The sequence below is a fragment of the Nicotiana sylvestris genome, chromosome 12 (genome assembly GCF_000393655.2).
Source record: "Nicotiana sylvestris chromosome 12, ASM39365v2, whole genome shotgun sequence".
NCBI classification, from domain to species: Eukaryota; Viridiplantae; Streptophyta; class Magnoliopsida; order Solanales; family Solanaceae; genus Nicotiana; species Nicotiana sylvestris.
The window spans coordinates 41,564,128-41,586,757 of NC_091068.1; positions in this window are offsets into that span (position 1 = coordinate 41,564,128).

Sequence of the window (22,630 nt, forward strand, 5' to 3'; positions counted from 1 at the left end):
TTCTCAATCAGTATGTGTATGTTGGGCAGCAGGAAATCATCCTTAGGACTTGCTCTGTTCAGATCTCAATAATCAACACATACTCTAACTTTCCCATCTTTCTTTGGAACTGGCACAATGTTGGCCAACGAAGTTGGCCATTTGACTACTTGGAGAACCTTGACTTTGATTTGCTTGGTGACCTCCTCTTTTATCTTCAAACTCATATCTGGCTTGAACTTTCTGAGCTTCTGCTTACTGGTGGACACATAGGATTGGTGGGTAGTTTGTGAGCTTCTTTCCATGTGTATTCATATCCTAGTCAAAAGGTCGTGCCATGGTACAACGGTTGTACGAGTTTGGTGATCCCCTAAAGCTTTTTGCCGAGACCCTTGCCGGGTTCATACCCCATCCACAACAGTATGTTTTCTATCTTGTTACTCCACCATCGGTCCTTTTCAATTGTGTTGAATCATTCAATGTGATGGTATGTTTCTCCACCCAACTTTTTTCTATTTTTTATGACCAAAACGGTCAGGTTAGTGTAGATGGGGTTGCATCCATCTCCATGAATGATCACCTCCTGATGATTCCACTCAAACTTCACAGCCTGGTGCAGAGTTGAAGCCACTGCCCCGGCTCCATGTATCCATGGTTGTCCAAATAATAGATTGTAAGTAGTAGATATATCTAGCACTTAGAACCCGACATCAAACTAGGTCGTACCCATCTGTAGATTGAGGTTGATTTCTCCGATGGTGGTTCTCTGAGATCCATCGAACGCCTTCACATTCATGCTTCCCATTTGTATCTCATGTTGGCCTTTACCTAATCTCTTTATAGTGGTCAATGGACATATGTTGAGACTTGAACCTCCATCTATCAATACCCTGGTAATGAACTTATTTTCAAATTGCACAGTGATGCGCAATGCCTTGTTGTGACTCAGTCCTTCTAGTGGTAATTCATCTTCGTGAAAAGAGATTTTGTGGCTCTCTAATACCTGTCCAACCGAGTTAGCCATATTTCCACTAGTGATGCCGGTGGGTACAAAAGCTTCACTTAATACCTTCATCAAAGCATTCCTGTGCGCGTCTGAGTTTTGCAACAGTGATAAGATAGATATACGAGTAGGAGTTTTGTTCAAGTGGTCAACAATAGAGTACTCCTTTGCTTGTATCTTCCTCCAAAGATCGTCAGTGCCATTCTCAACAATATGCAGCTTAGGTGCAGCTTCCTCGCTTGTTCATCCTAGATCCTCATGTGTGTAAACTCGGCTAGTTCTATTCATACCTTGCGCGGCACCTGTTTCCTCCATTTTTTCTTTTCAATTTCTTCTTACCTCCGTAACATAATCCCACAGGACGGCATCAGACTTAATAGATGGTGTGGGAGCTACCATCACAGTGAATGGTGTAGTTACCTCAACTTCAAATGGCACATGTGTTTGTGCCACAACTGGCGTGAGGGTGACCGAAGATGTTTTAGGAGCGTCTCCCTCTTGAATGAGTCCAATGGACCCTTCTTGATCCCATTCTTCATCAGTTTCTATCACATTCACTCACTTACCTCTGTGATCTGGGAGAGGGTTGTTACGAATATTTGGTGCAGCTTCCTTTGCCTGTATGACCTTAGTGTTGATTAGCGTCTGAATCTTGTCTTTCAACGTACGACACTCCTCAATAGTAGTACCTTCATGTCTGAATGATAAGCACATGTTTTGTTGGGTTTGATCCATTGGGAAGGATTTTCCACAACAACAGTAGGAATATGAGTGACATAACTAGCAGCCTTCAGTCTCTCATACAGTTGGTCTATGGGTTCAACAATTGGGGTGTATTGTCTAGGAGGTCTGCGGTCAAAATTTGGACTTGACTACGGGTAGTTTTTGGCAGGCGGGTGGAGGTGAATTGTAATATGCAGGTTGAGTATTATATGTATAGTAGGTGGCAGCAGAGTGTTGGTATCTTGGGGGTGATGGTTGATATCTGGGTGGAGGTGCTTGGTATGTGAGGGGTGACTTATGGCCCTGGGCTACCATAACGGTACCCACTTCTTTCTTCTTTGAAATGCCTCCTGCTTACAATGTATTATTCATGGCCGGTAGTGCCTCAAAACTGGTCACCATCCCATTCTTAATTCCATCTTCTATTCTTTCTTCTATGTTGATGATGTCGGAGAACTCGTGATTTTCAATGACCATTAACCTTTCATAATACTGTGGATCTTGAGCTCTAACAAAGAACTTGTTCATTTGTTCTTCTCCAAGTGCTGGCCTTATCTTTGCGGTTTTTGATCTCCAACGAGTAGCATACTCACAGAAGGTTTCTGTCGGCTTCTTCTTGAGGTTTTGAATGTACAAAATCTCTGGTGTATTTTCTGTGTTTAACCCGAGTCTATCCATGAAATCTGATGCCATACTCACCTAACTAACCCACTTCTTTGGGTTTTGACTGATATACCAAGACAAGGCATCGCCTGTAAGGCTTCTCATGAATAGTTTCATGCGGATTTGTTCATTCTTCCCTACTCTTTCAAGCTTGTCACAATATTTTCTCAGATGCACCTTCGGATCACCAGTACCATCAAACATTTAAAACTTGGGTGGTTTGTAACCCTCCGGCAGTTCCACATCTATCAAAATACATAGGTCCTCATAGTTTAGACGTTCAACGCCTTTACCACCTTCAACACTCTAGAGTCTACCAATGAGCTTATTGAGTTCCTCTGCCATGTTTTTAATGAGCAAGTCCTTCTCAGTCAATTCAGGTATTTATAGGGTTTGATGAGGGGTATGAGGTAAGGTTTCCACATATATCGGATTGCTTTGATGGGTTCCTAGAACTTGGGTATACGGGTGGTTGTTGGTTGATTTTTTGGAATTGGAAGTAGGTTGTGGTGCATTTTGGGGAGTGTGATAATGGTTTGCGGGTATGGAGTTGGATGATGGTGTTGTTGTTAAGGGGTTGATACTGGTGTCGGGTTAAGGTTCTGGAGAGGTGCAGGATACTAGTATGGTACAGTCGGATTTGGTGGTAGGTTCTGGTTTTGTGTGTTTTGTGGTGGTGTTTGGTTTTGGGTAGTTGAGTTTTTCTGGTTGAGGTCGGGAACATTGAGAGTAATGGAGAGGTTTGCCAAATTCCGGACTGGCTCCAGCTCGCCCTGTAGTTTCAGGATTTTCTGCTCCAAGCGTAAAACCAACTCATTCTGTCCCGGAGTACTTCAGACTTCTAAAGTTTCAATGTTTTCCCCCATAGTAGCGTTGTCTTTCCTGATACCAGTTAAATCATCCATTTTCCTTTTTCCTTTTCCTTTGCCTTTGGGATCTCTTGGTGGAGGAGGACCTCTGGATCTGGTGTGGTATTTTGATGATGCTAGTATGCGCGAACCAACATTTGGTAATGGGAATAATCAAAAAGAATAGAAAAAGCAAAAGCTAATTAAGTTAGTAAGGTGAAATAAAAGAGTGTTTGCAATATTTAAACATGTTTCACAAAGTCATTCAATAATCCGTGTCCTAATTTGTGGACCTCATTGTGCCTGAGGTAGGCCTAAGCGACACATAGACTTGGAGAAAATTGATGTTAGCATTTGCTTCATTTCACTAATGCGAAAAATGAGTCAAACCTTTACTAAATTGACAATAATAATAAATTTACTAATAGCATTTATCCTTATTACAATCGAAATCTAAAGCTAAGCTAGAAAGAAGTAAAGAACACCATTTCCTAGTCTATTTGGTCCCTGAAGGACCCTCTCCATACTTGGCTCTCTTGACCCAATCAATCAGGTTCCCCAGATTGCGCATATCCAATAGTAAGTAAGCTTTTGTCATATGTCCGCCTTTACCGTCATCCATGCCTTAGCAATCTGAGAGTCTCTTTCTCATCTTCCCCTCTAGCTCCATCAATCCTTGTACCAAGAATTCCAATCTTTCTGTTGACTTTGTGGCAATCTCCTTCTATTCCTTTATCGCCTCCATATTCACTTTGTGTTGTTCTATATGTTTAGCTTCAAACTCGAATACCTTTTGTGTAGCCTTCAATACTTAACCTGTGCCTCAGCTACTTCATCTATGATCCTATCCTTCAGATTGACTCCTGGCTTTATGTCTCCTTCTACATCGTCTTCCAGCCATGATAGATAGTAGTACATATGACCGGCGTGATACCTGTCTGGCTCAATGGTTTCTCTTTTCACAATTCTCTTTTGGTTCCACATATGTTGCACTCCGAATTTAAATGGAATGACATCTCCTTTGAAATCTACCTTATACTGAACCATGTTGGAAACCCGAGGTATGACCTATTTTCTTCCCGCTTGCCCCATTACCCTTATGATATCATAAGGATATATGCCTCACAACCCGATCAATACCAAATGAGTAGCCCCCCTTGACCTGATGATAAACTCACTAATAGGAATCATTCAAACATTCAATGTACCTACTCATCTGTCGGATTGCTAAAGAAATGCGCCCAACTTATAGCATTTCCAGACTGTGCAAACCTGTCTAGGATAAATGTCATTTTATTTGGGTGATGATTGGCTATGTAGTCATTCAATGGCCTCCGCAGAAGATCTTAACCATACTCTCCCCTCTGAAAGTGTTCCAGCAGCCAAACTTTCAGTAACAAATTACAGCGCTCAAAGTGTCCAAATCCCTACTTACACCGATATAGAGCACGATACATCTCATCTAAGATAATAGGGATGATGGTATAAGTTTTTCCCTCGATTCCCTCCATCAAGGTTCTGGCGACCATGGCCAAGCGAGTATGGATCCTCCCCCCTTTCATTGGAAATATCAACAACCCCAAGAAGCAGGCGACGAACACATAAACCCGGGCGGTACACCCATCCCAAGGAAGTAAGGGTGAGTTCATTATGGTGAAGACGATATGACTTGTTATGCCCATAATGCTCGTAAAGAAATTCAAAATGGATGTATGATTTCTTTAGACAGAGTAGCTCATCATTCTTCTTAAAACCCATCATTTTCAAATAATCATGGGGTGTGCGATTCTCTGATACCAGTAATCCCGGACTATCCCATGGAAACTTGGCGAAGACTCCAACTTCTTCTAGGAGAGGAGTCATTTCTATATTGCCAAATCAGAAAATAGCTCTTTTCTCATCCCAAAACATGGTAGCGGCCTCAATCGATTCCCTACTTGGTCGAATGTTTAGCAAGGATGGCAAGTCACCAACTACTCTTCTCACATGATTTTTGTCGCAAGGTGGAAGGTGTTTCCACTAATCAAGTAGCAAAGGTGGGATGTTTTGGACCATGCCAAACCTGGGGATTTCATGCTTCGTTTTCTATAAACAAACAACGGTTAGCCTTCCCCCCTCCAGATTTGACTACTTATGCAATAATGATTAACATGTTGGCACATTTTCTCCAAATAATGCACGTAATATGACAGTGTCCATTGGGATTGTGGAAATCCCGTCAGACTTTGGACAAGGCTTATCTTAGCGGGTTGTTACGTTAATAATTCTCCAACTCGTACTAGGTTCAGCATAATGCATGTACATTTCAAGTTGGAGTAGGGTTTCTAGAATGGTTTAGACTGGTACTCCCAAGTGGACAACTTGAGAGGGAAAGGCACAGAACTGTCGATTGCACCGCTGATCGACTAGTCTACCGCAAATAAACCATTCCGATTTAAAAGGGGTAATTTTTAGAAAAGCTCAGACACTCATGTTGATAATTTTTGATAATTAGCACGAGTGGATTATGATGTGGAGCAAGCTTTCAGTAGAAATAATAACACATTTCCAAGATTTGCATGTAAGAAGCATTAAATAAAATATCAAAAGTGAACATGAAAAGAAAAGAAAAGAAAAACAAAAGAAAAAAGTCAGTTTGGCTCATGAAAATGTGCGAGAACGTAATGAAGCAGGTAAGGAAATTGGTATAATATAGCGGTCAAGATGAAAAGAAATAGAGAGCAGTCATACATGTCATAGCAAACAAAGGAGAATAGGAAAGGATATGCATGTCATAGCAAATTTAAACAAATAAAGGTGAATATGGGAAGGGATGTGCATGTCATATCAAATTTAAACAAATAAAGGTTAATAAGGGATGTGCATCTAACAAAGAAAGTAATCCACATAAGTCAAGTTTGTTATGTTAAGAGCCTAAGTGTAAATCCCCAGCAGAGTCGTCATGCTGTCGCGCCCCTTTTTCTCTCAAAAGCGGGTTTCGACGTGTGGCAACTCTTTTAAATGGATATTAAAAGAAAAGAGCCACCACCTAATGATTTTTAAGGTGCGTTAGGGCACCTATTTGCAAATAACTCTATTTGACTCGTCAGCTCTACCAAAGATTGGGTAAGGGCTCAGATTACATCAAAAAGAAGGTGTTAGGCACTCTTTGAGGTCCACAACTGTGGTTCTCGGTCAAATTTTATACTATGCGGACTATATGATTAAACTAGGTGAGCGTATATAGAAAGATATGAAAGTTGAAAGTCCAATTATAACATAAACCAGTAAGGAAAATATCATTAAACTATATGAATAATTTATACAAGTTTTAAAGATTATAAGGATTACAACTGTGTCGGTCTATGTTTAATGGCTAAATCCTTTAGCAAGCATAAAGGGAAAGGGGGTGGGTCCTAAGTTTTTTAGCCTAAAGGATCAACCTGTGCAACATACATAATACTTCACAACTTCCTTTAGCTAAGAGTTGCTCATATTATTCAGCGGGCATAGACTATCATCTTCTGCTACCCGATTACTATGTTGAAGTTGTTTACTTAAAAGCGTTCTAATTCAATTCTAAGTCATGCCCTATGCGTGCGCTACCCATCCCATGCCTAGGGTCTAGGAGGCTTGCCTACTATTTGGTAGTTCTAGACTCAACTCAGTTGTTCAAAATGATAAAACTAGGTGACAATCAAAACAGATAGGACTACACATAATTGCAATAAAAGGGCTCAAGTAACCTCCACACATAAGCAGTAAAACATACAGACAGATTTCTGACATTAAGACGTGTTAGAATCATTAAGTCCTATAGGCATGATTTCTATGTGACTCTAGATTCCAGTATTATGTAGGTAGTGCTATAATTTCTTGACTAACGTATAGGCAAATTAGAGTGTTGCCAGCCCTATAGGCATGATATATAATCGTTTGTGTAATTAGGTAGTGAAAACAATTATAGTTCTGAATTACTAATGCTGATTTTTATAGACATGCGTCTTAGGCAGGTGACGGTGTAATGAAAACAACAGGAATAGTCAATTAGACTATTACAATCCTATATTCATGATATCTAGATGGGCAATACACTAAAAGTAATAGAAGCAATTGACAAATTGATTGTTTGAAGTCCTATAGGCATGGTATCTAGGTCAACAAACCATACGTAATACATCCTATAAGCATGTTGTCTAAATGAAACAGTACAAAAATAGCATGAAATAGTTGATTAATTAGTTAAGATTCTGTTGTCATGGTATCTAGGGAAGTAAAAGTATTGCATTGTTGCACCCGATAAACATGTTATCTAAGAGTGTTGAATAGTAGACATGGAAACAAGTATAGCATATTTGACAAATGAAGTGAAGTGTGTGTGTGATTCCTATAGGCATGCTTTTAACACATGAAACTAAATAGCATATAAGGCATGTTGAATAATATAGCAAATAGACCACGTAGACCCTATAGGAACGTTTTTTACCCTTTTATGCAAGCATTAGAATGTACCCGTTTCCCCCAATTTCACTAACACCCCAACTATTTGTTTACAAATTATTACAGGCCTAAGAATGAAATAATACATATTTGAAAAATGACAAAATACAGGCAGAAACAAGCCCACTAAAGCAATTATAGGCCCAAAACAAAAGTAACCTAGGGATATTTCAGAAATTTAAGAAGTCTTACTCTCCATACAAATAGCAAGCCCAAACCACAGGCTCATAGGACGACTAGAGTGCGCCTGAATCCAATGTCCAGGTCCAACAATACACTTTTACCCAAATGCATGCTAAACCTAGCTATGCATGTGGCACAATACTCATAGAACAACTTAAATACATGGTTCTTTTAGCTGTAACCATCAACCGTTCTAGCCAAGACATATTAATAGGATCATGCTAAATAGAAAGGCACACAAGACACATATGAGGCAAGTTTATATTGTAATTCCAGATACAGAGTTTGATAGTGATAAGATTGACCATCATAGGATAGTAAACCATTTCAAAGAGTTTCAAAGTAAAAGCAGGAAACAGAAACAACCCAAAGACCTTTAAATGATAGCTTAACAGAATCATGAACAAGAAGCAGGTAGATTGCAGTGTCTATATGTTACATTTCGTGTTTTCGTACGTTAAAGTTTCATTTTCAGTTAACCGATGTGGACTCGGGGATGAGACCATCTTGAGGTTAACGCATTTATGCTATTTATAACAAGCGATAAGTAAGTACCATGAAGGATAAAGGGAACACAAATTAAAGAAAATGAGTTTCATTGAAGGTGGCCGATTTGGGATAAAATATGGGTCGAGTGATAATACCCGATAATTATGGACTAGTACCATGCAAGGTACCATATGACCACGGAAGTACGATGTACAAAGTATATTAAAAATAAATAAAATTTTAAGCAATTTGAGATCATTCTTAATTATCGAGTAATTGGTTAACTACCGGGTAACAAGACATTAACTAGTTAATTAATAAAATATATGGATAAGATTAACCACTTCTTCCCTTCCAATAACGTGGCACAAGGCCACCAATCAAGAAAATGACTTAGTCATTTATGAGTAGGTGTCTACCTAAGGTTAATGGAAATATCAACAAAGTAAGACTCATTATCTTGTCACCATTTTCATTTGGAAGAAGTTAGAACGTCATATTAGTCCAAACAAGAATCACATATCATTTCCATTCTTCCTATTTTGAAGATGTCAAGAACAGGAGTTAATTCAACCCAATTCTTGTAATTCTAAATTCAATCTAACGTGCAACAACATAATTCCAAAGAGAATTTGTTAGAATCGTAGCAACGTAAATTTTTGCGGTTCTAAAGAAGTACGTGCGATCTTCTCCAAGAGTATTATACGGGGTTTTCCCTATTCCAGGTATGTTAAGGCTATCTCTTCTTTCTTTTTGGCATGATCCAAATTATACAAAAAAATGAGCAAACGCAAAGTTTTCATAAATGACTTTATTCATGGAAATACTATGGGTCTCTATGTTCTTGATTCCCCATGTGACATATTATTATATCTTCTGTTCATGGGTCTCAAAATAATATGCAGTTGAAAAAGTTTATACGAAAGGAATTTTGAGATTATTACATATTTTTCATGCATTTCATTCATTTATATATATAGATGGCATTATATACACGTATTTATATGTATATATATATATATATATATATGGAATATGGGAAAAAGGTTACGGCGTTATATACACACCACCACCTGAGCAGTTGGTATATGTTGATGATGTTGCCCACAGTGGTTGAGATGATATGATGGGATGCCCCCTGTGGCTTGATGATGTTATGTACATCTATACCCATGCATGACACGACATTTATATACACGTGCATAACATTATAAATGTATCGAAATTTACAAAGTTATTAAGATTTACAGATGGATTTCTTTATTCCATGTTTCATTTATGCCTTTTACATACAGATTTTCATACCTTACATACTCAGTATATTATTCGTACTAATGCCTTATTTCACGGGGCATGTGTTTCATACCTATAAGTGCAGTTAGTCAAGCTGACGGTCCCCTTTCTTAGGATCCTTGATCAGCGAGAGTTGGCATGCTCTACTTGATCCAGAGATGCTTTTAATTTTGATATGATATGTTTGTATATATATATATATGGGTATGGCGTGGCTCAATCCTGTCTTTGTGCAGTTATATTTCTATTAGAGATCTGGAGATAGTATGTCTAGTTGGATAGTATGTGGCCTTGCCGGCTTCCAGTTTTGAGCTGTATAATTGTCTAGAGCAGCCTTGTCTGCTTGCCCTACGTATGTTGCACGTATATGTATGTATTCCTTTTTGGGCAGATTTCCTTCATGTATATTATTCTCGTAATTCAGTATATGTTATTCAGCTTTATATCTTAGACACATGATTAGGGATGTTTGACAAGTAGGACTTGGGCACCCGCCGTGACCCATCGATTTGGGTCGTGACAAAATTGGTATCATAGCAGATGTGTCCTAGGATTGTCTAGAGACTGTGTCTAGTAGAGTCTTGCTTATGGGTGTTTTGTGCACCATACTTATAGACAGGAGGCTACAGGACATATAGGATGTTATCCTCTCTTTTTATCTCAGATCGTGTGATACAAGGATTCATGTTCCTAACGATATGTTATATTTTAGTGATGCCTCCAAAGAGTACGACTGCCTAGAAGGGAAATCCATGGCTGGTGAGACTACTAGTCGAGCGCCACGAGTTACCAGGGCTCGGGGAGAGTCTCATGGTGTGGTTCCATCTCACACTTCACATATCCCTCCCTTTCCAGAAGAGCTCCGGAGAGCACTAGCCCCAGCGCCCGCCCCTGTACATTCAGCACCTCAACTAGATAAACCAGGTCACGAGATGAGAGATGTTATTTAGTTATTAACCCGATTAGTAGCCGCACAGACTCGACATAAGGAAATATGTATTGGTCATGCAAATAGGTCCGTCAGTGCGAGGGTTCATAACTTCATTAATTTAGACCCTCCGGTATTCACTAGGGTAGATTCAAACGAGGACCCTCAGATATTTATTGATAGAGTGCAATGGACGTTATTGGTAATGAAGGCCATTGTGACTGAGTCAGTTGAGCTACCTTCAGACTCCGAGATGTTGCAGTTAATTAGTACGAGTCTTAGGAATTGTCCAGAGGTGAGGATGCCGCTCCAGCAGTATGGCCGGAGTTTACAGAGGCTTTCTTTGTAATTATCTGCCACCAGAGCTTAGACGGGCCAGAGTTGATAGGTTCTTGACCCTTTGACAGGGTAACATGAGTGTTTGGGAGTACAGCCTTCAGTTTGATTTGTTGGCTAGGAATGCTCCCACTATTGTATCTAAAATGGATGATCGGGTTCACCGGTTCGTGATGGGATTAGAGCCTCACTTGCTTAACGATTGTATGACGGTGTCACTTTAGCCAGACATGAATATTTCTCGTATTCAGTCATACACTTAGGGGTACAGGAGCATAAACAGAAACAGAGGGCCGATCGTGAGCATGATAGGGCCCAGAATAAGAGAACGAGGTCTTCGGGTAATTCTAGTGAGTTTCAAAGTGGTTAGAGGCAGTAGTACCCGAGGTATCCAGCCCATCCATCGGCTAGCATGCCCTCTCAATTTGGTGGTAAGAGATTTGATCGTTCCACGTATTCAAGGTCTGGTCAGAATTTCAGGGCCTTAGGTTCTAAGTATAGGGGTGAGTGAAGTTAGATGAGGCATCCCTTGCCATGATGTGCTCAATATGGTAAGTAGCAAACCGGGCAGTGCCGTATGGGATTAGGTATTTGTTATACTTGTGGTTATCCGGGCCATGTTATGAGGGATTATCCGATGAGAGGTGATGCAAGCATAGCTCAGCCAGTGGGATCTGTAGTTGGTTCGTTATCATCAGTACACCCCCATGGGAAAGGTCTACAAGCACCAATGAGTCGTGGTAGAGGCATAGGTGGAGCATCTAGCTCGAGCAGTCCTCAGAACCACATTTATGTGTTGGCAGGATGACAAGACCAGGAGTCATCGCCTGATGTTGTTATAGGTATATTATCAGTCTCCTCATATGATGTATATGCACTGATTGACCCAGGTTCCATCTTATCATACGTTACCCCATTGGTTGCTAGTAAGTTTGAACTAAAACCTGATATGGTTAAACCTTTTGAGGTGTCTACACATGTTGGGGACTCAGTGATAGCTAAGCAAGTATATAGGGGTTCTATAATAGTAGTTCATGGTCGATATACCATACCATACTTAATCGAGTTAGATATAGTAGAATTTGATGTTATAATAGGTATGGATTGGTTGGCTTCTTGTCATGCCAACATTGATTGTAGATCAAAGATAGTCCGATTTCAATTTCCAGGGGAGCCTGTTTTGGAGTGGAAAGGTAATACGACATCGCCAAGAGGAAGATTTATTTTTTATCTCAAGGCAATGAAGATGATCAGAAAGGGTTGTATTTATCACTTAGTTCTGGTTCAATATGTGGAAGTGGAGTCACCAACCATTCAGTCCATCCGTGTGGTAAATCAGTTTCCCGATGTTTTTCCCGATGAGCTTCCAAGTCTTCCGCCAAAGCGAGAAATTAAGTTTGCTATTGACCTACTACCAGATACTCATCCAATATATATTCCTCCCTATAGAATGACCCTTGTAGAGCTGAAAGAGTTGAAAGAACAACTAAAGGACATTCTTGAAAAAGGCTTTATCAGACCTAGCACATCACCATGGGGAGCACATGTGTTATTTGTGAGGAAAAAAGATGGTTCCTTACAGATGTGTATTGATTATAGACAGTTGAATAAGGTGATGATCAAGAATAAGTACCCGCTCCCGAGGATTGATGATTTATTTGATCAGTTTCAAGGTGCCAAGTGTTTTTTTAAAATAGACTCGAGGTCTGGGTACCATTGGTTAAGAGTTAAGGAGGAAGATATTCCGAAGACATCATTTAGAACCAGATACGGGCACTTCGAGTTTCGTGTTATGTCGTTCGGTTTGACCAATGCCCCAGCAGTATTCATGGACTTGATGAACTGTGTGTTCAAGCCCTTTTTAGATCTATTCATAATTTTATTTATTGATAATATATTGGTGTATTCTCGTTCAGTGGCTAAGCATGCTGATCATTTGCGTACTGTGCTCACAGTTCTACAAGAAGAGAGGTTGTATGAAAAATTTTCTAAATATGAATTCTGGTTGAACTCTGTACCTTTCCTTGGGCATGTCATTTCGGGTGAAGGCATCCAGGTTGATACACAAAAGATTGAGGGAGTAAAAACTTGGCCTAGACCCATAACACCGACGGAGGTTTATAGCTTTCTTGGTTTGGCAGGTTATTATTAGAGATTTGTAGAGGGATTTTAGTTCCTTTTAGCACCTTTGAAAAAGTTAACTTAGAAGGGAGCAAAGTTTCAATGGACTGATGCTTGCGAACAGAGTTTCCAGGCATTAAAGGACAGATTAATGTCAGCACTGGTTCTAATGCTTCTAGAAGGGACCGATGGTTATGTTATCTATTGTGATGCTTCTGGTGTTGGGTTGGGTTGTGTGTTGATGCAACATGGTAAGGTTGTGGCTTATGCTTCTAGACAACTAAGAAAGCACGGGAAAAACTACCTGGCCCACAATTTAGAGTTAGTCGCAGTGATTCATGCACTAAAGATGTGGAGGCACTACTTGTATGGAATTCATGTTGATATCTATATGGATCATAAGAGCCTCCATTACATATTCAAGCAAAAGGAATTGAATCTACGTCAAAGGAGATGGTTGGAGCTACTTAAAGACTATGACGTTGATATTGTATACCATCTGGGGAAGGCAAACATAGTAGCTGATGCCCTAAGACGTAGATCTATGGGTAGCCTATCGTATCTACAGCTAGAAAAGAGGGGAATAGCCTATGAGGTTCATCAGCTAGTTAGTCTTGGAGTTTGGTTACTAGACTCAGGTAATATTTGAATTACTATTCAGGATACGGCAACGTCCTCTTTAGTAACTGAAGTAAAGGAATGCCAGTACGAGGATCCTGTGGTTGTTCATTATAGGGATACCACCCCTCAAAAGGAGAAGACAGTGTTTGAAATTACAAAAGATGGGGTCCTCAAATATCGAGGACGATTATGTGTACCTAATGTTGCAGGGCTGCGTCGGCAGGTTATGGGAGAAACTCATTATTCTCGTTATCCTATCCATCCCGAAGCGGCAAAGATGTATCATGATTTCAGGGAAGTATATTGGTGGGACAAAATGAAAAAAGGATATTAGCGGAGTTTTTTGCTCAGTGTCCTAACAGTCAGCAAGTCAAGATAGAGCATCAGAAACCCGATGGAATATTGCAGGATATGGAGATTCCAACTTGGAAATGGGAAATAATTAATATGGATTTCATCGTAGGATTACCTCATACCCGGTGTAAGTTCGATTCGATATGGATGATTGTTGATAGGCTTATAAAGTCAACCTATTTTCTGCCCGTTAGGACTACATATTCCTCAGAGGACTATCCAAGGCTTTATATTAAGGAGATAGTACGACTGCATGGTGTCCCTATATCTATTATCTCGGATAGAGGAGCTCAATTTATAGCTAACTTCTGGAGGTCCTTCCAAAAAGGATTGGGGACTCAAGTAAGTCTTAGTACAACCTGTTATACCCAGACAGATGGACAGGCTGAGCGTACTATTCAGACACTAGAGGATATGTTACGAGCTTTTGTAATAGACTTCAAAGGTAGCTAGGATGATCATCTGCCGTTTATTGAGTTTTCATATAATAATAGCTACCATTTCGGTATTCATATGGCTCCATATGAAGCTCTTTACGGACGGAAGTGTAGGTCGCCTATAGGGTGGTTTGATGTTAGAGAATCTGGGTTACATGGGCCAGACCTGATTCAGCAAGCCATAGAAAAAGTAAAGTTGATCCGGGATCGACTATTGACAGCTTAGAGTCGTTAGAAATCATATTCTGTTGTGTGGTGACGAGATTTAGAGTTCAAGGTTGATGACTAGGTATTCTTAAAGGTGTCACCTATGAAGGGTGTGATGAGGTTTGGCAAGAAAGGCAAACTTAGCCCACGATATATTGGGCCTTATAAGATCATTCAGAGAGTGGTCCAAGTAGCTTATGAGTTAGAATTTCCCTCGGAGTTGGAGTCTGTCCATTCGGTTTTTCACGTATCTATGTTACGGAAGTGCATTAGCGATCCTACTCGAGTGGTGCCCACGGATGATGTATAGATTACAAAGGAGTTGTCTTATGAGGAAATTTGGGTTGCCATCCTAGACCGACAATTCCGTAAGCTACGAAATAAGGAGGTAGCCTCCGTGAAAGTACTTTGGAGGAATAGCAATGTGGAAGAAATGACTTGGGAGGCCGAGGAAGACATGAAGTCTAGATATACCTACTTATTTCCTCTTCCAGATAAGGGTCCGACTGAGACATCATAACCTTAAGGTACGTGTATGGATTCTGGTGTCAATTATTGTCGTTGGTCATGTGAGGCCATTGTCATTGTTGATGATTGTGATCCTATGTGGCATTGAATTATTAAGTTTCTACAGGACGAGTTGGTAGTAGTATCATTACAAAGTCGACTTTGATAAGGTTATATAGTTCCCAAAGAGTTAAACATTCGAGGACGAATGTTTCTAGGGAGAGGATGTTACATTTTGCGTTTTTGTACGTTAAAGTTTCATTTTCAGTTAACCGACGTGGACTCGGGGATGAGACTATCTTGAGGTTAACATATTTATGCTACCTATAACAAATGATAAGTAAGTGCCATTAAGGATAAAGGGCACACAATTTAAAGAAAATGAGTTTCGTTGAAGGTGGTCGATTTGGGATAAAATACGAGTTCGAGCGATAATACCCGATAATTATGGACTAGTACCATGCAAGGTACCATATGACCACGGACGTACGATGTATAAAGTATATTAAAAACAAACAGAATTTTAAGTAATTTGAGATAATTCTTAATTATACGGGTAATTAGTTAATTACTGGGTAACGAAAATTACCTAGTTAATTAATAAAATAAGTGGATAAGATTAACCCTTTCTTCCCTTCCAAAAACGTGGCACAAGGCCACCCATCAAGAAAATGACTCGTAGTCATTTATGAGTAGGTTTCTACCTAAGGTTGATGGAAATATCAACAAAGTGAGACTCATTATCTTGTCTCCATTTTCATTTGGAAGAGGTCAGAACATCATATTAGCCCAAACAAGAATCACATATCATTTTCATTATTCCTACTTTGAATATGCCAAGAACAAGAGTTAATTCAACCCAGTTCTTGCAATTCTAAATTAAATCCAACATGCAACTACACAATTTCAAAGAGAATTTTTTAGAATCGTAGCAACGTAAAGTTTGCGATTCTAAAGAAGTACATGCAATCTTCTCCAAGATTATTATACGGGGTTTTCCCTATTCCAGGTATGTTAAGGTCATCCCTTCTTTCTTTTTGGTATGATCCAAATTATACAAAAGAAACGAGCAAATGCACAGTTTTCATAAATAACTTTATTCATAGAAATACTAGGGGTCTCTATGTTCTTTATTCCCTATGTGACATATTATTATATCTTCTGTTCATGGGTCTCAGAATAATACGCAGTTAAAAAAGTTTATCCTAAAGGAATATTTAAATTATTACATATTTTTCATGAATTTCATTCATTTATACATGTGCATTGACCCATGACCATATGCATTATATACACGTATTTATATGTATTTATATACATGTATATGGGATATGAAAAAAAGGTTATGGTGTTATATACGCACCACCACCTGATCAATTGGTATATATTGATGATGTTGCCCACAGTTGTCGAGATGATATGATGGGATGCCCTCAGTGGCCTGATGATGTTATGTACACCTATACCCATGCATGAAATGACATTTATATACACGTGCATAACATTATAAATGTTTCAGAATTTACAAAGTTATTCAGATTTACAGATGGATTTCTTTATTCCATGTTTCATTTATGCCTTTTACGTACAGATTTTCATGCCTTACATACTCAGTACATTATTCCTACTGACGCCCTTTTTCACGGGGCTTGCGCTTCATGCCCGTAGGTGCAGGTACGAAGGTTAACGGTCCCCCTTCTTAGGATCCTTGATCAGCGAGAGTTGGCGTGCTCCACTTGATCCGGAGTTGCTTTTAATTTAGTACGATATGTTTGTATATATATATATATATATGGGTATGATGTGTGGCTCAGTCTTATATTTGTACAGTTATATTTCTATTAGAGGTTTGTAAATAGTATTTCTAGTTGGATAGTATGTGGCTTTGCCGTCTTCTAGTTTTGAGATGTATAGTTGTCTATAGCAGCCTTGTCGGCTCGCCCTACCTATGTTGCACGTATATGTATGTATGCCTTTTTGGGAAGATTTCCTTCATGTATATTATTCTCGTAATTCAACAGATGTTATTCAGCTTTATATCTTAGACGCATGATTAGGGGTGTTTGACAGGTAGGACTTAGGCACCCGTCGCGGCCCATCGGTTTGGGTCGTGACACTATAGGAAGATTTTAACATGAGAACCTTATGAGAATGTGGTTGCAAACAGCATAACAACATTCTAGTGGGCATAAATTGGCAAACATATGACTTAGTTGATCACGAAACTTAACCTGATGGACGTTAATTGTAGCACAAAGATTTTAAAGAACTCACATGTCAATTACAGTTTAACAGGACAAGCAGACATTAGGATTCATGTCAGTCAACCCCACATGACCTAAAAACTACACATTGGTGTTTATCCTAGAAGCAAATTCTAAGAGTGCAGGATTGACAGGTCAAGGAACACAATTATTAGAGTTACAAATCACAAAAGACAATGCTATAACATGGGAGAGTCAAGGATTAGTCTACATGGAACAACAGCTTACACATGAAAGATTAAAGAAAACTATGGGCAAGCAGTTTCTACAAAGAGTCCCATAAACCAAGGCATGAATATGAACTCATAACAGGCAAAAGACATGATATCAAAGATAACATAAGCATGCCCAATCAAATAGAACTTAAGAAGGCCAGAAACCATTTGAATCAGTTACATAGAATGAAGGTATACTACACATGTTGAAACCTATCAAGTTTGATAGTAGAGAAATGGAACTACAAAACATCATTGAGACAATAGAATTACATAAAGCATACAACAATACAATTCTGGGAGTTCACAAATAACAAAGAAGCTTAAGGCGCGCTTGTGTAAAAGTTCAAACATTGTTGGCACAAAGAATACACATACATGAACAAGTACAAGAGTAATAATTAAGGCTGTAAGGGTCTAGAATGCTAACCAGTTGCCAAGATAAACGAGCAAAAGAGTGCGTAACTCAAAATCTCAATAGTGACGGCAAAAGAAAGACAATAGTGAGAACCCCAAATCCTAGTGCGTCAGAGTTCATAGGAGCTTCAGTGAGCTCCGAGCAGTGCTTGCACTAGCGAGGTTAATAGAGAAGATTCTAGTGACCTTAGATTTCCGCCGGCCACAATCAAGAGAGATCAGAAATAATATAAAAGGTGAAAGTGAGAGAATAACAGTAGTTGTTAATTGATTAGAGTCCATCCTAAAGGGGAATTGGGGAGGGAGACAAGCAAATTGCAAAAGTCGGTTGATGCATATGAAGCTGTGATAGAGTCAACTAATGAAACCAACAACAATCCACCAGAACCACCGAAGGAGTCGACTACTCATACAGCTCGCCCAAATAAATGGAGAAGTGAACCTAAATATCCTCAAAATTCATCATAGGAGATCCAAATGAAGGAATGAAAACTGGGGAGCTCTCAAGAAGAAAGCAAACATAACAATGATCTCACAGATTGAGCCAAAGAAAATAGAGGAAGCTCTTAAAGACTCAAGCTGGATGCAAGCAATGCAGGAAGAGTTAGATCAATTCGACAAAAATCAAGTATGAAAATTGATACCCAAACCTGAAAACGTTCCTGTGATAGGAACAAAGTGGGTCTTCAAAAATAAGCTTAATGAGGATGGAAAAGTTGTAAAAAAACAAATCCAGATTAGTTTTTCAAGGATATTCACAACAAGAAGGAGTCGACTATGACGAAACCTTTGCCTCAGTAGCTCGACTGGAATCTATACAAATTCTTTTGGCATATGCATCCTTTAAAGGATTCAAGTCATTTTAGATGGATCATAAAAGTGCCTTTTTAAATGGTTTCATTGAAGAGGAAGTATATGTGAAGCAACCCCCTGAATTTGTAGACTCAAAGTTTCCATATCATGTGTATAAGCTAAATAAAGCACTGTACGGGTTGAAGCAAGCTCCACGAGTATGGTACGAAAGATTAAGCTTTTTTCTCATTGATCATAGGTTTACAAGAGGTACAGTAGATACTACTCAATTTATTAAAATATCATCAGAAGGTAATATCATTATTCAAATTTATGTTGATGATATTATATTTGGTAGTACTAATCCTCTTATGTATAAGGAATTTTCAAATATTATGCAAAGTGAGTTCGAAATGAGCATGATAGGAGGACTGACGTTCTTTCTTGGACTCCACAATCAACAATTTAAAGAAGGAACATTCATATGTCACACTAAATACACAAAGGAACTGATCCAAAAATTTGGTATGAGCAGTGCCAAAGCTATTGAAACACCAATAAGTCCCTCAACAAGTCTCGACAAAGATGAACAGGGAAAATCTGTTGATGAAACTAAGTATCGTGGAATGATTTGTTATCTTCTTTATCTAACTGCTAGTCGACCAGATATTATGTTTAGCATTTGTAAATGTGCCAGGTTTCAGTCAGCTCCTAAGGAGTCTCACATGACTGCAATGAAAAGAATTATTCGATATCTCATTGGAACTGTCTCTCATGGATTATGGTATCCTCCTTCTAATACTTTTAAATTAGAAGATTTTTCAGATGTTGATCTTACAGGTGATAAAGAAGACAGAAAAAGTACAAGTGTGGCATGTCAATTGCTTGTCAAAGCTTTGATATGTTGGAATAGTAAAAAATATTGATCAGTTGCACTATCCATGACCGAAGCTGAATACATTGCTATTGGACAATATTGTGCACAACTACCGTGGATGTCTCTTCAACTTGGTGATTATGAACTATTTTTTAAGCCTATTCAAATCTTTTGTGATAATTCTAGTGCTATATGTCTTTCAAAGAATCATGTGCATCAATCTAGAGCAAAGCATATAGATATCAAACATCATTTTATTAGAGATCATGTTCTTAAAAGAAACATAGAAATATCCTTTGTTGGAACAACTGATCAATTAGCAGATATTTTTACTAAGCCTTTATTAGAGGATAGGTTTTGTGGTTTGAGAAAATTACTTGGCGTTAATTGCATTAATAATAATTTTTAGGACCTATGTGTAGTCAAGTTAATTTTGTAGGTCTAATATTTGTCTCTTACTTTTTCATTAATTACGCCTCCGTTTTTCCTCTCTTTTCCTCTTCTTTCACATCTGTTGCGACATTCAAAGATGGAAAGCCAATCATCATGTCTGTTCAACTAACATTGTCGCGCCCCCTTTTTCTCGCGAAATCGGGTTTATGACATTTGAGAGGACAACTCGTTCCCTTTTTGGAAATTGGGTTTGAATTGAAGAGTCGCCACCTAATGATTAAAGTGCATTAGAATACTGGGAAGGAATTGATCTAGAAAACCAGAGATTGGGTAAGGGCTAGAAATTATCCCGAGGGGAAGGTGTTAGGCACCCCTCAGAATCCACTAATCTGGTTCCCGGCCATACTACAATTGTGACTTTAAGTACAAGTAACAAGTAAGCAAATAAAGGTTTCAAATATGAGGTATTGTCACATTATGGCTGCAAATAAATTAAAGTTTGAAGAAACAAAGAAAGCTGAAATTTTGAGGAAATAGTTTGAAAATTCTGAAAAAGTAATAAAATACACAAGTAAAGGGAAGGGAGTCCTAGGTTTACAAATAATATGGATCACATCAATGCAATACCTGGTAATCACTCCTCAGAAGAGGGGTTACACGTGGTATTAGCGCACCGGTCATCATATCCATATCTACCCTTTCCCACCACGTTAAGGTATTAAAATGTGGAATAGTTTCGTTACTTATTGCATGCTCTTACCCGTCCAATCCTATCAGTCCTGGAGGCATTTGGGACTACTAGTCCTAAAGGGAAGGGAGATTGGGCTTTTATGGTTTAAAGGACAAAATCTAGGGCGACAAACAAAACACATAGAGCAGATATGGGAAAACACATAACATTTAAAGGCTCAAACAGGCCTCCTCAACTTAAAGACAGATTGTTTAGCATGTCTTGCATGTACTGGTTATGGTCTGAATTAAACTTAAAAAAAACTTTAAAGCAGGCTGATTTATCACATATTTTCAGATAAGATGTCCGAATTAGGCCTGCCCGCTGGTTGTAATTATCAAAAATTTGTGCAGTTATAACCTTTACCCTAAAACTTGCCTAGGTGAAACCTATAGGCATGATATCTATGCATAACAGAAATATACTGATTTTAAAGAAAAGGACTTATTAATTGCAGGAACATAAGTTCTGCAAATATTAAGCAACGTTACTACTATTTGTTTTATACTTATAAGCGAGATAGACGATTCAGATTCAGTTGATTACTCCTATAGGCATGCTTTCTAAGCGTTATTGATTTTAAAAACGTTTATAGTTGAAAGAAAAATGCAGGAGTCCTATAGGCATGGTATCTAAAATGTTGTTTGTTATTAAAACCTGTGAACACGTTTGCCTAGTGATAGATGCATATGCAGAATTCAAGAAGTCCTATAGACATGTTATCTATATGATATGCAGCGTTATGAAATGTAGAACCTATAGACATGTTTTCTAGATAATACAGAAATGCAGAAATTTATAAACATGATTTCTATATGAAAATGCAGAACATATAAACAGGATTTCTATATGAAAATGCAAAACCTATAAACAGGATTTCTATATGAAAATACAGAACCTATAAACATGATTTCTACATGAAAACGCAAAATTGAAAGCAGGACATGATTGCAGAAGTATAATAAATACCTATTAACATGACATCTACCCCTTTTGCATGCATGATTTACCCTCCCCTTTTCACTTAAACCCCATAAGTTATTACAAATTATTACAGCCCAGAATGAATAAAAAAAGCAAATTACATCAGAAATTAAAGTACAACAAAGAGGAGCCTAATTCAGACTCCAGGTCTGAAATATGAAATGAACCAACTCCAAATATCAAATATCCAAAGCCTTTATCTTACTTGGGATGTGTCAGAGCTCCCTAAGAGTCTCAAATGGACTCCAAGCAGTGCTCACACCCAAGTATATTGCAGAATATGAGTCATAGTGCAGTGTGGAAGGGCCAACCCTCAAATGTCCAAGTTCAGAAGGAACTCAAGGTCCCAAAGAAAGGCTCATAGGTGGGGGCAGAACTTAGAATCTAAGAGAGAGTGTAAGTGCAGAGAGGGGATTTTGGGGAAAGCCAAGACAAGCTAGTGGTCATACCTAGCAATTGGAGTGCCGACACACCCCAACCAGCCTGTTAGCCACATTGTTTGGGAGTTAGGATCCCCTAAGGGATCAAGTCCAGTCATGAGCAACAACTTGTATGTTGCCATATTCTGAACTTCAACTCAAACACATAGAAGGGGATAGGGGTGCAGGGATCCACAGTAGAAACATATGCTAATTAACATTAAACATAGGCAGTAAAGAAGATAGGGGTGTAGAAGCTGTAAAATAAACACATTGGGATGAGGCTGAAAATCAAACTAGAACATACCAGTTTCAGGGAAACAAGAAAAGAAAGCAGTAGTCTTGTGAAGCCAAAGTGCAAGCAAATT